The sequence below is a fragment of the Microcaecilia unicolor genome, chromosome 1 (assembly GCF_901765095.1).
Source record: "Microcaecilia unicolor chromosome 1, aMicUni1.1, whole genome shotgun sequence".
NCBI classification, from domain to species: domain Eukaryota; kingdom Metazoa; phylum Chordata; class Amphibia; order Gymnophiona; family Siphonopidae; genus Microcaecilia; species Microcaecilia unicolor.
The window spans coordinates 92,540,608-92,556,228 of NC_044031.1; the positions used below are offsets into that span (position 1 = coordinate 92,540,608).

The following is a 15,621-nucleotide window of genomic DNA, read 5'->3' on the forward strand; positions in this document are numbered from 1 at the left end:
GTCTATTTAAGCTCTGTATGGCTTCGGCCTGTTCCTCAAGTCTGTCCCTCGTTCTCTGCCACGCGGACACCGAGCGCTCCTATTTCTCCTCTTAGGTCTGCGCCTAGTGTCGCGAGATCCGAACGCATGGCCTTCAGGTCTGCTTGTATTTCCTTCACCCATGCGCCGATATCCCGCAATGTTGTCTCCTCCTGTCCCGGGCCTTCCCCAGACTCGAATAAAGATGGAGAGCAATGCTCTTGATGCTCGTTTGGTGAGTCGGGCGGCCGCTCCGCCGAGGCGTCACCATTTTTGTTCACAGCGGTGTTTGCGTAGGCGAATGCTGACAAATCGACCACGGAGGTTTGTGATAACATCTTTCCTTGCTTGCCTGATGCTTATTCTTGCTTATCGCTCTTCAGTTCTCGTGTCCCGTTCTTATTTCAGGGTGGTTTTATTATGTTTTTTGCTCGGGCTCGTCGGAGCTCTTGGCTTATGCTGCCATCTCCTCTGGTGACGTCACTTCCTCCCCGTGGAGCCAGTTTCTAGTCAAGGTGAGGGCATTACTCAGTCTGTTTCCTTGTTATCAAGAAAGGTGGCTCCCACAGACTCAGTCTGGACCTGAAAGAGGTCAGTGCCTACCTCGAGTCCCTCATTTCCATGTGAAAACCCTGAGGTTGGTGATTGCTTTGATTCAACCCTATAAAATTCTGATTTCTCTGTATCTGGCAGAAGTGTATGTTATTCAGAAGCCTTACAGATGTTTTCTGTGTCTTCCAGGGCAAGTACTTCCAATACAACGCTCTGCCCTTGAGTTTGGCAGCTGCTTTCTGAATCTTCTTCAAGGTGATGGTAGTGGTGGTGGTGCATTTCTGCAAACGGAATCTGGGTGCATCCCTGCCTCGATGATTGGGTGATCTGAGCTGTCTTGCAAGGGGACTCAAGAGCAGCTACAACAGAGGTAATTCAACTGTTTAAGCACCTTGGCTGGGTAGTGGATTATATCAAGTCAGTTGTCTCCCACTCAAGAGCTGGAGAACCTCAAAATTCATCTTTGGCAGAGTTGTGATTAAGGAGTCTTGTCTTCCCCCTCTCAGTAAGGTACTGCTTTTGTACATCCATTTTCAGTTGGATGTTGAGGAGTTGTTTGAGGCTAAGATGTTGGGTATCCTTTTTTTAAAATTTTATTTGTTTTTAATCAATCTTTACCATAACACTCTGTTACAACTCATAATTCACAAAAAGAAATACAAACCTAGAGGATACCAAGCTGCCATTGTTCCCAGAATGTACTTTTTAAGTAACTTTCTAACAAAAACAAATAACTTAAAACCCAATAAAGCTCTGCTCCCGCCCCAACTCATCTTCCGTATACTCCTTTCAAAAATTTACCCAGTAGATCAAAGAAAACAATATGAAAAGAAGTAAATAAAAATAAGACCAGAGTATGACATTTTCCATCCAAATGAGCATCTCCACAATAACAATAATCAATGCTTAAGGAAAGGGTATTGCTATCTCTTCTCATAATCATAATGATATTTCACCCTATAAATTATGATTATCAGTATCTGTTGTTTCTGAGATGAAAAACAAAGAAAGAAAAAGACAAGACATTACAGCCAAAACTGTATAAAAGACAGTAAAACATTTACCAAGTAACCAAGAGCCATTTCTGTTTATATTTCTCTTTCTTACCCTGCCAGTAGTGCTGTAATTTTCTCGTATCTGCATAGTTTTTCACAAAACACTTGTACAGAATTGAATAGTTGGACCCTGCTTAGATTTCCAGGCACGTACTATTGTCATCTTTGCAGCCAACAGCAATGTCATAATTAGAGCCTCAAGTATCCTTTTCCAGACCTAATGGGAAGTGTCCCAATAAGCAAATACTAGTCGAGTTCCGCCAAGATTTGCCAGTCTACTTTAAAATATTATCTGAAACTGAATCCCCCCCAAAACGTACTTTTCACACAATCCCACCAGTAAACATTTCCATAGCGTCCCCCAGATCAATTCAGAGATGAATGAGTTATAACATAAGAGTTTCCATAGTGGGTCAGATGAATGGTCCATATAGCCCACTATCCTGTTTTCCAAATAGTGGCCAAGCCAGGTAACAAGTACCTGGCAGAAACCCAAATCGTGGCAACACTCCATACTACAAATCCCATGGCAAGAAGTTGCTTCCCATGTCTGCCTCAATATCAGACTATGGCCTTTTCCTCCAGGAATTTGCCTAAACCTTTTTTAAACCCAGATACGCTAACCGCTGTTACTACATCCTCCAGCAAAGAGTTCCAGAGCTTACTGTTCATTGAATGAAAAAATATTTCCTCCTATTTGTTTTAAAAGTATTTCCATGTAACTTCATGAATGCCCCCTAGTCTTTGTACTATTGGAACGAGTAAAAAATCGGTTTACTTCTACTCATTCTACACCACTCAGGATTTTGTAGACCTCAATCATATCTCCCCTCATCCATCTCTTTTCTAAACTGAAGAGCCCTAACCTCTATTGCCTTTCCTCATATGGGAGGAGTTCCATCCCCTTTATCATTTGGTCACTCTTATTTGAACCTTTTCTAATTCTGCTTTATCTTTTTTTGAGATACGGCGACCAAAACGGAACGCAACACTCAAGGTGCAGACACACCATGGAGTGATACAAAAGCATTATAGTGTTTTTGGTCTATTCACCATCCTTTCCTGATAATTCCTAGCATCCTATTGCTTTTTTTGGCCGCCGCCACCGCACATTGAGCAGAAGATTTCAGCGTATTATCTACAACGACACCCAGATCTTTTTCTTGAGCAGTGAGCTGTCTACCAGCAGGTGGAGATGTGCAGCAGCAGCCTCCCCTTCAGTATTCTTTGTATCTAGCAGGTGGATGGACATATCCTGTGCAGCTCTGTGTTGTTTGTGGTTGCTGCCCTTCCCTGGGTCAGTTGAGTGCAGGGTTGAGGATGCCCAGTGGGCTCTAGGGTACACCTGGAGGTGCCAGGTCCCTCCCTACCTCCCCTGTTACTCCTTGTGCTGAGTTCTCCCTGTTGGGGTTTTGAATCTCCTGCCTCCTGCTTTAAAAAATCCCCTCAAAAAACACCGCAGTAAACAGCGGTGTCCCAGTGCACGCATAGCTGATTGCTGTGGGAATCAGTGGGGGTGTCTGGACCATGGGGCCATTAAGCAGCCCCCTAATTTCTTTCATTTCCATCCGACCATGAAGGTCCTCATTTTGGCTCAGTGGGACACTCCTACATCTAGTCTGCATGTGACACGTGCCATGGCCAAACTATATCTGCTTCTGTCTGTGGGTCTCGAGTGCCTACACTTATCACGGGTGGATTCTTTGGTTATGGCTGTGACCAAGCAAACCACTTTGCCAGTGGAAGATGGCGCGGCCTCAAAGACGTGCAGGATAGGAAGTTGGAATTCTCTCTGGAGATTTCCTTTTGAGTTGGGCTGCTCAGTTTGCAGTCTTTGGTTTGTGGTGTGGCCTGGGCTTGCTTTAGCTGGGTGCAGGGAGCTGCTTCAGAGGAGGACTTGCCTCGGGCCCAGCTATCTTTGGAGCTGGTCTTGACCTATTGTGCTGATTTGCTTTATGATTTTTGAGCTTCGGCTAAGGAAATGCCTCTGGTGGTGACTGAAAGGCAGTGACTTTGGCTGTGACTTTGGGTGGCAGATTCAGCCTTTAAGAACAGGTTGGCTCGGCTTTCCTTTGAGGTGATCATCTCTTTGGGTCGACTTGGCTAAAATTGTGAAGTAAGCGGTTCCCTGAGGATAAGTCTCTTTGTTATCCTCTTGTACCACCCAGCCCCTTTCTCATTTTCAGGAGGCTTGGCGCTACAGGCCGGAGAGGTCTGGATTCTTCAGAGGCCTCACTTTCAGTCCAAGCAGCAGCCTTTTGGGGGGAACAAGAGAACTTCCGCTTCCTCTGGTATGGTGGCACCAGCCTTTTGTTCCTTCAAATGATGGGGTCTGGGTCCATTCCTCTGGAGCACGTTTGTCTTTTTGTGGAGGAGTGGGCCAAAATTGATCAGACCAGTGGGTCTTGGCGATCATGCCGGATGGATAGAAGCTGGAATTGCTTTCGGATAGAAGCTGCGGTATTGCTTTCTGGAATCTGTGTGCAAGGCCCCTGTCAAGGTCTGAGCGGTGTGGACTACTGTGCAGGAGCTTGTGCAGCTGGGTGCCGTGCTTCCGGCGGAGGTTGGCCAGGTTCGCTATTCCATTTATTTTGTGGTGCCCAAGAAAGATGTCTCCTGTCCCGTTTTAAATCTCAAAGGGGTCAACAGGGCTCTGTACGACACTTCCGTACTTTATGCTATGTCGTTGTGTTGGTTTAGCCTGAGGAGTTTCTCTTGTCTGTGGACCTCATGGAGATGTACCTACATATCCCTATTTGGCCACCTCACCAGTGCTTTCTGCACTTTGCGATTCTGGGCAGGTATTACCAGTTTTCGTGCCATGCTTTTTTGGGTTGGCCACCGTGCCGCTGACCTTCTCCACAGTGCTGGTGTTGGTTGCGGCCTTTCTGCTGGAGGGTGGTCGGGTGCACATCCCTACTTGAACGACTGGTTGATCAGGGTGACCTCTTACATGGAGAGCTTGCAGGTTACAGCCCAAATGGTCAGACTGCTTCAGTCCCTGGGATAGATGGTCAATTTTAGCAAGAGTCAGTTGGCGCCTTTTTGGTTCCTCGAGTACCTCGGTGTGATTCTGGACATGTGTTTGGGGAAGGTGTTCCTTCCAGAGTCCTGCTAGCGGAAACTGAGGGCACAGGTGGACAGTTTGTTGCACATGCCGTTCCCTCAGGCCTGGGACTACATGCCGGTCTTGGGCTCCATGTCGGCCATGCTGGAGGTTCTGCTGTGTGCTCTGGCACACATGAGGCCACTTAAGCTTTTGTTGCTCCGGTGTTGGTCTCCGTTAGTAGACTAGTATCATTTCCGTCTGCCATGGATGGTGCGAGTCCATCTCAGTGTCCATTGGTGGTGCAATTCGACCAACATGGCTCAGGGTTCCTCCCTGTCGGCCCCAGACTTGGGTGATGGTGACCAAGGACGCCACTCTTTCTGATTGGGAGCCCTCTGCATAAGCCAGGCAGCTCAAGGCCTGTGGTCTCCTCTGGAGGTACAGTGCCTTCCACAACTTCATCAAGGGCCGAGAGTACTTGTTCTGTCAGACAATGCGTTGGTCGTGGCTTATATCTACAGACAGAGCGACACCAAGAGTGCTCTCCTCTTGCAGTGGGCGAAGGTTCATGTGGCTCGCCTGTTGTTGCATGTTGCAGACAACCTCATCGTTAAAGCGGACTATCTCAGTTGCCACCTATTGGATCCAGGGGAGTGGGTGCTCTAGTGATGGATCATTGAGGGATTCCAGTTCTTGATCTGATGGCTTTGAGATCCAATGCCAAGGTGCCCCACTTCTCAGCAGACGAAGGGACGAGGAGGTGCTGGATGCCCTTCTTTACCCGTAGCTGTCCGGGAGGCTCCTGTTCACCTTTTCTCCATGGCCAGTAATCGACAGGCTCCTAGGTCGCATTTCTCGTTATCCGGGTGCAATGATTCTGGTGTCTCCAGACTGGCCCCGATGTCCATGGTACACAAACTTGGTTCGTCTTCTCATCGATGAACCTCTTTGGCTGCCAGAGTGGACAGAGCTCCTGATGGCCCGTTCTGATGGACAATCCCTCCTCCTTTGGTCTTACGGCTTGGTTCTTGAGAGGGCAGCCTTGAGGAAGAGGGGCTATTCAGTCCTGGTGATTACCACCTGTTGCATGCAAGGAACAAGTTCACGTCCTTGGCTTATGCCCATGTGTGGAAGCCTTTTGACGCCTGATGCTCTTAGTGGAACATGGTTTTCATTTTCTGCCTCGTTGGGCCAGGCGCTGTTGTTTCTGCAGGATGGCCTGGCAAAAGGTTCAGTTCTGGGTTTGCTGAAGGTGTAGGTGGTGACGCTGGCCTGCTTCCGGGGTCAGATTCAGGGCACTTCCCTTTTGTCCCATCCGGACATGGCATGTTTTCTCTTTGGGGTGAACCATCTTCATCCTCCTAGACACTCGGTTTGTCCGAAGTGGCAGCTCAATGTAGTGCTTCAGGCCCTTCAGAGACTGCCTGTTGAGCCGTTAGATTGGGCGTCTTTAAAGGATCTTACCTTGAAGTCTGTGTTTCTGGTGTCGATGGCGTTGGCTCGACAGATGTCAGAGTTGAAGGTTCTTTAGTGTCAAGACCCCTTTCTTTGTTTTATGGACGCATGAGTTATATTGTGGACTGTGCTCTCATTCCTCCCTAAGGTGGTCTCTAGTTTCCATTTGAATTGGCTGATTTCTCTTCCCTTGTTCCGTAGGGAGGATTACCTTGAGGATTTTTGTGCTCTTTGCTGTTTTGACGTTTGTAGAGTGCTTCTGCATTACCTAGAGGTCACCAATGACTTCTGGCAGTCCGATCATCTGTTGGCCTCACCACAGCTCCCCGAATCTTTTCCAAGGTAATGGTGGTAGTAGCTGCTTTTCTCAGGCGAGAGGGTATCGGGGTTCACCCGTACCTAGACGACTGGCTTCTCAGAGCAGACTCTGCAGAAGAGAGTCATCAGGTTACAGCCAGAGTGGTCTCAGTACTGCAGTCTCTGGGCTGGGTCGTCAATATAGCCCAAAGTCACCTGACCCCCTCTCAATCTCTAGAATATTTGGGGGGTCCGGTTCGACACAGCCTCGGGGATAGTCTTTCTACCCGAGCAAAGGCGGTGCAAGCTTCAGAACCAGGTCCGTCTGCTCCTGAGGATGCCCCGCCCGCGAGCTTGAGACATTGTCCAGCTGTTGGGGTCGATGACAGCTACTTTGGAAGTGGTGCCTTGGGCAAGAGCACACCTGAGACCTCTGCAGTGCTCCCTGCTTCAACGGTGGTCTCCAATATCTCAGGATTATCAATGCAGACTCACGTGGCTCCCTGCGGCCCGCCTCAGTATGGAGTGGTGGCTCTCAGACAGCATGCTGCGGCGAGGAATGCCGCTAGCGCTCCCCAATTGGTGCCTGGTGGTAACAGATGCCAGCCTGAAGGGCTGGGGTGCACATTGCCGGGGAAGGCATGCCCAGGGTCTTTGGACACCCGAGGAGTCGGAGTGGTCCATCAATCGCTTGGAGTTGAAAGCGATTTTCTAGGCGCTTCTGGCCTTTCAATTGACCCTGGAAGGATTGGCTGTCAGAGTTCTGTCGGACAACATGACAGCAGTGGCCTACATAAATCGCCAAGGAGGGACTCAGTGCATAGCACTAGCCGCGCAGGCCGCTCAGATTTGCCACTGGGCCGAGCTTCATCTGCATTTTCTGTCAGCAGCTCATATTGCAGGTCAGAGCAATATGCAAGCCGATTATCTGAGCAGGAATCAAATCGACCCAGTGGAATGGGAACTTGCAGACGAAGTATTCCTGCAGATATGTGCCAAATGGGGAAAGCCTGTATTGGATCTTATGGCGTCAAGCACAAATGCCAAAGTCCCGTGCTTCTACAGTAGTCAGAGAGATCCTCGTTTGGCAGGGTTTTTTTTTTTTTTTTTTTACATTTGTACCCCGCGCTTTCCCACTCATGGCAGGCTCAATGCGGCTTACGTGGGGCAATGGAGGGTTAAGTGACTTGCCCAGTTGGATGCCTTGGCTCAACCCTGGCCTCAGGGCCTCCTGTATGTGTTCCCTCGATAGGGCGAGTACTCCTGCTGATTCGGCTACACCAAGGAGAGGTGGTTCTCATTGCCCCAGATTGGCCCAGGAGGCTGTGGTATGCAGACCTCCGGCGGATGCTGGTAGAGGATCCCCTGCCGTTACCTCTGGTACCGAACCTGTTGTCACAGGGCCCGGTGACCATGGAGGACGCCTGCTGCTTTGGTCTTACGGCATGGCTATTGAGAGGGCGCAATTGAGAGACAAGGGATATTCCAGTAAAGTCATTTCCACTCTCCTACAGGCCCGCAAGTGTTCCATTTCCGTGGTTTATGCCAGGATTTGGCACCAATTTGAGGCTTGGTGTGCTTCTAAAGCAATCACACCCATGCGGGCTTCTGTCTCGCCGATACTTGACTTTTTGCAGGATGGTTTACAAAAAGGCTTGGCCTATAATTCCCTGCGTGTTCAAGTGGCAGCCTTAGCATGTTTTCGAGGGAAGGTCTCTGGCCTCTCTCTGGCTGCTTGTCCGGATGTGACACGGTTTCTTAGAGAGGTGCTTCAGCTCTGTCCTCCCGTGCGGGCTCCGTGTCCGGCCTGGAACCTGGGGTTAGTTTTAAAGGCCCTTCAGTGTTTGCCCTTCGAGCTGCTTAGGCAAGCTTCGGAGAAGGATGCGACCTTAAGACGGTCTTTTTGGTGGCCGTGACATTGGCGAGACGGGTATCTGAGCTCCAGGCGCTGTCCTGTCGAGACCCATTTCTGCAATTCTCAGAGTCCGGAGTAGTGGTACGTACGGTGCCTTCCTTCATGCCTAAGGTGGTTTCACGTAAACCAGCCTATTTTCCTGGCCTCCTTTTCTAAAGAGGAGTTTCCAGAAGCCTATGGGCAGTTGCACCTTCTGGATGTGCGAAGGGCTCTGTTGCAATATCTGCGCATGTCAAATGCCTTCAGGACCTCTGACCATCTTTTTGTTCTTTTGTCAGGTCCGTGCAGAGGGTCTCGTCTAAGGCCACTATAGCCCGTTGGTTCAATGAAGCTATCTTTTCAGCATATCTGCTATCTGGCCGACCTCCGCCTGAAGCCTTTAAGGCACATTCCACAAGAGTGATTTCCTCTTCTTGGGCTGAAACTGGAGCACTCTCTCTTCAAGAGATATGTAGTGCAGCTACTTGGGCTTCTAAGCTCTCGTTTGCCAGACATTACAGGCCGGATGTGGCTGCCAGGAGAGACGCGCATTTTGGAGCACAAGTGCTGGCGCATGGTGGGCTTGCTCCCACCCTATCTAGGGATTGCTTTGATACATCCCACTTGTAATGGATTCATCTGCTTGATGACATGGAAGGGAAAATTAGGTTCTTACCTGGGTAATTTTCTTTCCTTTAGTCATAGCGATGAATCCATGAGCCCTCCCTCTGTGGTTCATTATGTGATTCATGTTAATTTTATGTTCAGTTTTTCCTGTAGATATGTTCCCTCATTGGGAAAAGTTGGAAAACAGTCTTCATAATTTCTGTTCAGTTACAGGAGGATGAGTCCATTCCCTCCTTTGACTTATAGCTCCAGTTTTGGAGTGTTCATCCGCTGTGAGGAAAGTTCATGTTGTTATGCTTTGTGGTGTAACACTGCTTTGGAAGCTTCAAATACTGAAGAGGCAGATGGCGCTAGCTGGCCATGAGGCACTATGGTTTTTCAGTGCTCTCTATCTCCCCCTGCTGGTTGATGGACACAACCCACTCGTAATGGATTCATCTGCTATGACTAAAGGAAAGAAATTACCAAGGTAAGAACCTAATTTTCCCATTCATCTTGCCCACTGCACTGTACTTTGGTGGGGCAGCACAACTGATGTGTACAAGTTTAGTGTGAACAAGGAAGACGGAGGACTGGATAGAGTAAGCAGCGGTCATCGGTGTAGGCTAGGACCTTGAACGTAGCCAAGCCCAGCTGCAGTCCCATAATTTTGAGATCTACCATTTGTCCACAGTAAAGGTTCTAAATAAAGGGCATACAATGGGGGGGGGGGGGGGGGATAATGGGCATCTCTGGTGTGTACCACATTGTATGGGGAATACTGGGGTCCAGACACCATAACCATAATAGATGCAGAAGGGGAAGTATATAAAGTCTATACAGCTGGTAAAAACCGTCCTGTAACCCCCATATATTGTAACGTTTCAAAAAGATAAGTCCAATTAACCTTATAAAATGCTTTTTCGGCGTCCAAACTAACCAGCATCGTGAGAACCTGCTCTGCTTGAGCCTTAGACACACAAGGAGGAATCTATGGACATTCAAAACTGAATGCCTACCTGAGATAAAATTCACTTGATGGTCTCCAATCAAGTTTGATAAATACTTCGATAAACGGTTTGCCAGAATTCTCATTCAGTAAAGACGGGACTGTAAATTCCAGGTGTGTTCCCAGTTCCCCAGTTTGGGCACTAGAGTAATCAGAGTTTGCCCTCGTTGGAAGAAAAACTCTCTCCAAAGCCTCATTAAAATAAACCTTCACAGGACCCACTATCTGTGCTGCTAATAATTTATAGAATTCCGGAGAAAACCCGTCTGGGCCTGGGGCTGTATGTGTTTTTTTTTTTTCCAGCTTTTTAATCACCTGTTGAATTTCCTTAGCACCCAAAGGTGCAGTCAAGCTAGCTTAGGCCTCTGGGAGAGATGCAGAAGCCTGCATCTTCTAGATAGTTGGAATCTGAAGTCCAAGTTCCTCTTCAACCAGTGAGTAAAAGATCCAAAGTAGTTATAGAATTGTGGTGTTTCCAGATTAGTCAATGACTTGCCCTGCTGGTCTCTCAAGCAAAAAAATACTTAGATTCCTGCCAGCTGTTTGTGATCGGCATGAGCAATTTACCTGGTGTATTCCCATATTGATGATAATTAAATTTATGGTACAGCAACATTTTCTTGGTCCTCTCATGGATAAGAGCTTCCTTAGCCTCTGTTGTAGAATATTTAAGGTAAGCCTGTTTAGTTAGGACAACTTTCTTTTCTAAATGCAGTATACGCGTTCACGCCCTCCCCCCCCCCCCCCCATCCCCGAGAACCACGTTAGCAGAATAAATGTGTCTGGACCTTTGAAAGTATGAAATCTTTCCATTACTCTAATAAGGATTTAATATCTGCATCCTCCATCAAATAAGCTGGATATTTCCAACTGCGAGCTGCCCTATAGGGGCTGTCCATTTCCAATGAGAGAATGGTCCAGAACTTCAGTAGGACCAATTTCCGCCCTCTGAACCACTGAAAATGACGCTTGAGATATGAGAATGTAGTCTATTCTTGAAAATGTATAATGTGCATGGGAAACACTGGTATAATCTTGCCCTGGATTTTTTTAAACATATATTTTCTTATTTCTAACAACGTTTTCACCAATATTTATAATATGATTTACCAGATTTATATGGCATTAAATGTTGCCAGGAATCGAGTGACCACACAGTGGCACTCAGAAAGAAGAGTATGGTATGGTGTGTGTAACATGCAATTTGATAACTCCTGAGCAAGACAAGTGTCTGAAATAATAATTTGGGTTCAGAGTCTGGTCTGATATGTATCTTGATCGAACCATATCAGATTGATACTGAGCTGGCCACCATGTAAGTCTTGACCCTATATCAGTGTTGATTAGAAAGTAAATGGTAATAGCCTGATTATTGCCAATACTTGTAAAGATTTGGTACTTAGTGTACAAATTCTTAAATTTGCAGAAAGAAGCGATTTCATCCGTTTCTCTGCTGATGAATAACCTGTGCATCTCAGTATGTATGTTAATCCCTGATTTGGAGCTGCGGATTGGACTGGCCTACAATTTGTCTGGCAGGTATGGAAGGATTTATGTATTAGATCGTTTGCAATCTGATGTAAGATTACTGGATGCATACCTCATAGATACTTTCTGTGTAGAGAGACAACATAATGTAATGTAGAGAAAGATGGGATGGTTAGAGAATTTAGTGGCGTGAAGAAGGTTCTGGTCATATATCAAACATTATCCTTATCTTTTGGCAGTGTTATAGAGCTGAACTATAGTATGGGTGTACCACAAGTGGAATGAAGATTTAACACTTAACCTGCTGATGGGTCATGGTTAAACACATGTGGGGGAAAAAGCACACACATCTTCTGTTTATTTCATAAAAATAAAATTGAATTATTATATTTTGTATTTAGGATTCTACTCGGTTATCAGTCTGGGCTACCATTAAGATGGATTATTTTACTGTTAACCTGGGTTATTAGTAAATAAGTTTCCTTAGCAACTGCTGGTAGTTATGCCCATTTACCAGCAGGTAGGAGATAGAGCGCAAATTAGAACTGCCACATAAGGCTGCTGTGTACTAGGTTCTATTCAGTATCTCTCTACCTTCAGCAGGTGGTAGAACCTCGCTGTGCAGCTCAGTCTTAGGTTCCTGTGGTGGGCTCCTATTTCCTCTCTGAAGTTTTCAGTTGAGCTTCTGGGACAAGGCTTTGCCCTTTGGGTGTAAATCTGTTGGGTGCAGGTCCCTCCCCCCCTCTTCTTCCCCTTTCCTGTGGTGGGCTTCCTGGTCTTTTCTTGGGGTTTCAGTTGTGCTTCTGGGAGCAAAGACTTTCTCTTTTAGTCTTTTGAATGTAAACCTGATGGTGCCAGGTCCCTTCCCCTTCCACAACTTCTCCTGCCTTTTAAAAAATAAAAGTCAGAGCCTTCGGTTTCTCTTTTTAGAGACTTTATTTGGGAAGTATTCTCTGCCAATGAACTTTACTGCAGTACTTTGTGCCTTGGAACCAGAAATCACTATGGTGAGTTAATCAGATTTGCTTATGGTTGCAGAGTTGGTTAAATCATGTTCCCAGTGTGGAAGCCAGCGAACAGCTTCGGGGCAGCACACCATGGAGCTCATTTTTTCGAAAAAGAAAAAAGTTCAAAAAATAGCACAAAAGGCAGATGGATGTATTTCTCACCAAAAAAGTCTAAAAATCAAACCATAGAAAAGAAACGGCCCAAAGCGCTAGTACTTTTAGATCAGGACGTCTCTAGAAGGGGATGTTTTGGAGGAGTGACATGGGCATGACATGGATGGTCTTAGGGAATGAACCTCTCCATCCTATAACGGATAACAAAACAATTTCGCAGTGGCAGGAAGAAAAACGTATTGGATATGACTTAGGTCTATAAATCCTGAGTGGTGTTAGAAACGGGTAGAACTGAATCGATTTTCACTCTTTCAAAAAGTACAAAGACCAGGGGACACGCAATGAAATTACATGGAAATACTTTTAAAACAAATAGGAAATATTTTTTCATTCAAGAATAGATAAGCTCTAGAACTCGCGGCCAGAGGATGTGGTAACAGGGGTTAGCATATCTGGGTTTATAAAGATTTGGATAAGTTCCTGGAGGAAAAGTCCATAGTCTGTTATTGAGATGGACATTAGGGAAGCCACTGCTTGCCCCAGGATTGGTAGCATGGAATGTTAATACTAATGGGTTTTTGCCAGTTATTTGTGACCTGGATTGGCTACTGTTGGAAGCAGGATAATAGGCTAGTTGGACCATTGGTCTGACTCAGAATGGCTATTCTTCGTATGCGTACATGGGCACAGGTGGTATGGGAGCTGAAGATGGCCATGGGAACGAGGTGACATACTGGCCTTTCTGTGCAGTAATGCAGGGATGTCGGGATGGGCAGTCTGCTAAGACGATGTGCATGTTGCCATCTGACTACTTTAGGGAGCTGCTGCCAATGTTCCCATCAGCATGTAGGCGGGGGCCAGGATAAGGAGGGGAGAGGGGAGGTGTGCAGGTCTGTGCAGCCCTCATTATAGCTTGCATGGTTGGGCGGGAGGGCCTCATAATTTGTGGACTTTGGATGTGGCATCATTCAGATTTCAGTAGTGCCCCCCCCCCCCATTCTTTATTTCTCTGTTGGCACATTTAGAAATATGATTAATGCTGAATAGGGAAATACTGCAACACACTGCAAGTGATGGAACAACAATAACATGTATTGCCAGCCAGAATAGGGACCTCAGTGTCTGTGACCTTTCCTATGTCTGCTGTTTATACAGTACATGAATGTGCTGTGATCCTGGGGTGCAATACTGAACATTACCTTGCTAAGGTTTCTCTGATCTGTCTTCAGGCTCCCAGGAAGAACATTCTAGGGGACAGGTGGTAGGGGTATTTAAGTAGAAGCCTGGCACAGGAGGACCAGGAGGTGTGTCTCCGCATGGGAGTAGTTAGGCTCTCTATGGAGGGACATCTTTTCACAGTGGTGGGTCGTTCCTTCATGTGCAGAGCTATATATGATCATGTTGCACGTTGCGGAAGTGTCGGACGCTACTGCTGTAATGTCTTGATGCTGCTGCAGATGTTTTCAGTTGTACTTTGCTGGTGTATTTTTTGAAACAGTGGAGACATTTTTCGCTGCTGTTTTGGGGAAATATTTCAAGATGCATATTTGGCATATTTTAAAATCTCTAGAAACGTTTATGTATATACTAGTAAAAGAGGACCGTTTCATAGAGGAATGAAATGGGCGCTAGCAAGGTTCCACGCCCACCTCCCTGCCTCCCTCTCTCCCTTCCTATCTCCCTGTCTGTCGTCCGGACCCCCCTCCTCTGCCCTTCGAGTTACACGGCACCCCTCCCTTCAAGCTGCAGGAGGCCCCCCCTCCCCTTCAAGTTGCAGGACGCCCCCTCCCCTCCCTCCACTCCCCTCAGGTTCCACACCCCCTCTCCTCGAGTTCAACGCCCCCTCTCCTCCGAGTTCAACGCCCCCGCGCCTCCCTCCCTTGAACTGCAAGCAGAACCTGTCCTCCGGCAGCCCCTCGCCTTCCTGTGTGCTGGCTGTAATTAAAAATTGTTAACCCGGGGTCCGTGCGTCAGCATTGAAGGCGAGTGGTGCTACAGACCTGCCTTCCCATCTGTCAGCTCTGCATCTGGTCCAGCCCTCATTTCCTGTTTCCGGAAGGGCGGGACCAGAGGCAGAACTCAGACAGATGGGAAGCAGTGTGAAGCGCCGCTCGCCTTCAATGCTGACGTCGGACCCTGATGTAACAGTTTTTAAATAAGAGCTGGCATGCAGGAAGGCGAGCGGCGCCGGAGGAAAAGGTCCTTCTTGCACTTTGAGGGGGGAGGCGGGGGGGGGGGGTGCAGAACTCGGAGGGAGTGAGGGGAAGGCGTCCTGCAACTTAAAGGGGAGGGGGGGCATCCTGCACTTGAAGGAGATCAATGTCTCAGCCCTCTCTCGGTTCTTTTAGTTGGGCGCTTTCCGCATCCTGCTTCGAGTAGTAACATCACCCAACGTCGGGCAAGCAGGCTTCTACTGCGGTAGAGTGACGTCAGGAGATGGTCCGAACGCAGTGAGAGACATTGGAACGTTGCAGGAGCAAAATTATATATTAGATTTTTTATTATGGCTCTTTGACTTTAGTGAAATTTTTTTCCCTAAACAATAGTTACCTCAACCGATATTACATATTGAGTGAATAATCAACACTGAACAGTTTACAAATAAGCCCCCCTTACCCCTCCCCCCCTCCTCTAATGTCTAAGCCCACAGTAGTATTGAAATCGATGAGGACATGCTCAATGTAGAACCTTCACAGTCTTGGAACAATTAACTTAGGGGCATTCCAAATCTATTCCACTTTGTGCTCTCCCATGCTCTATATCGTTCCCATTGCACATTGAACTTCATTAAATGTCGCAGATCTTATAGTGTCATTTTGGACAGTTGATAAAGGTAGTCCATCTTATATATCACTCTGAGGCTGGAGGTGTCTCTAGGCTTTTCCAAGCCGACGCCAATGCGATTTTTCCAGCCACCAACCAGATGGCTGTGATCTCGATGATCTAGCAAGACGAACGCCCGGTGGGCGAACATGTAATAAGCAAATCTCTGGTTTGGTAGGAGTATCGTACCCCAGTCACTTGGGCGAACAGATCTAGCAATTCTGACCAATAGAGTTGCACCTTTGGGCAGGACC

The 15,621-nt window shown here is 47.3% G+C and overlaps 1 protein-coding gene across 1 annotated transcript in view; it reads left to right on the top strand.

Annotated features, from left to right (window-relative positions):
* The window catches only part of CUL2 (cullin 2), a 419,462-nt gene that overhangs the window by 47,223 nt on the left and 356,618 nt on the right, over positions 1 to 15,621 (top strand). Inside the window, exons 2-3 of the mRNA XM_030199038.1 lie at positions 760 to 940; positions 11,362 to 11,474. The gene's annotated coding sequence lies outside the window, so the exon portion shown is untranslated. The remainder of the gene's footprint in view (positions 1 to 759; positions 941 to 11,361; positions 11,475 to 15,621) is intronic.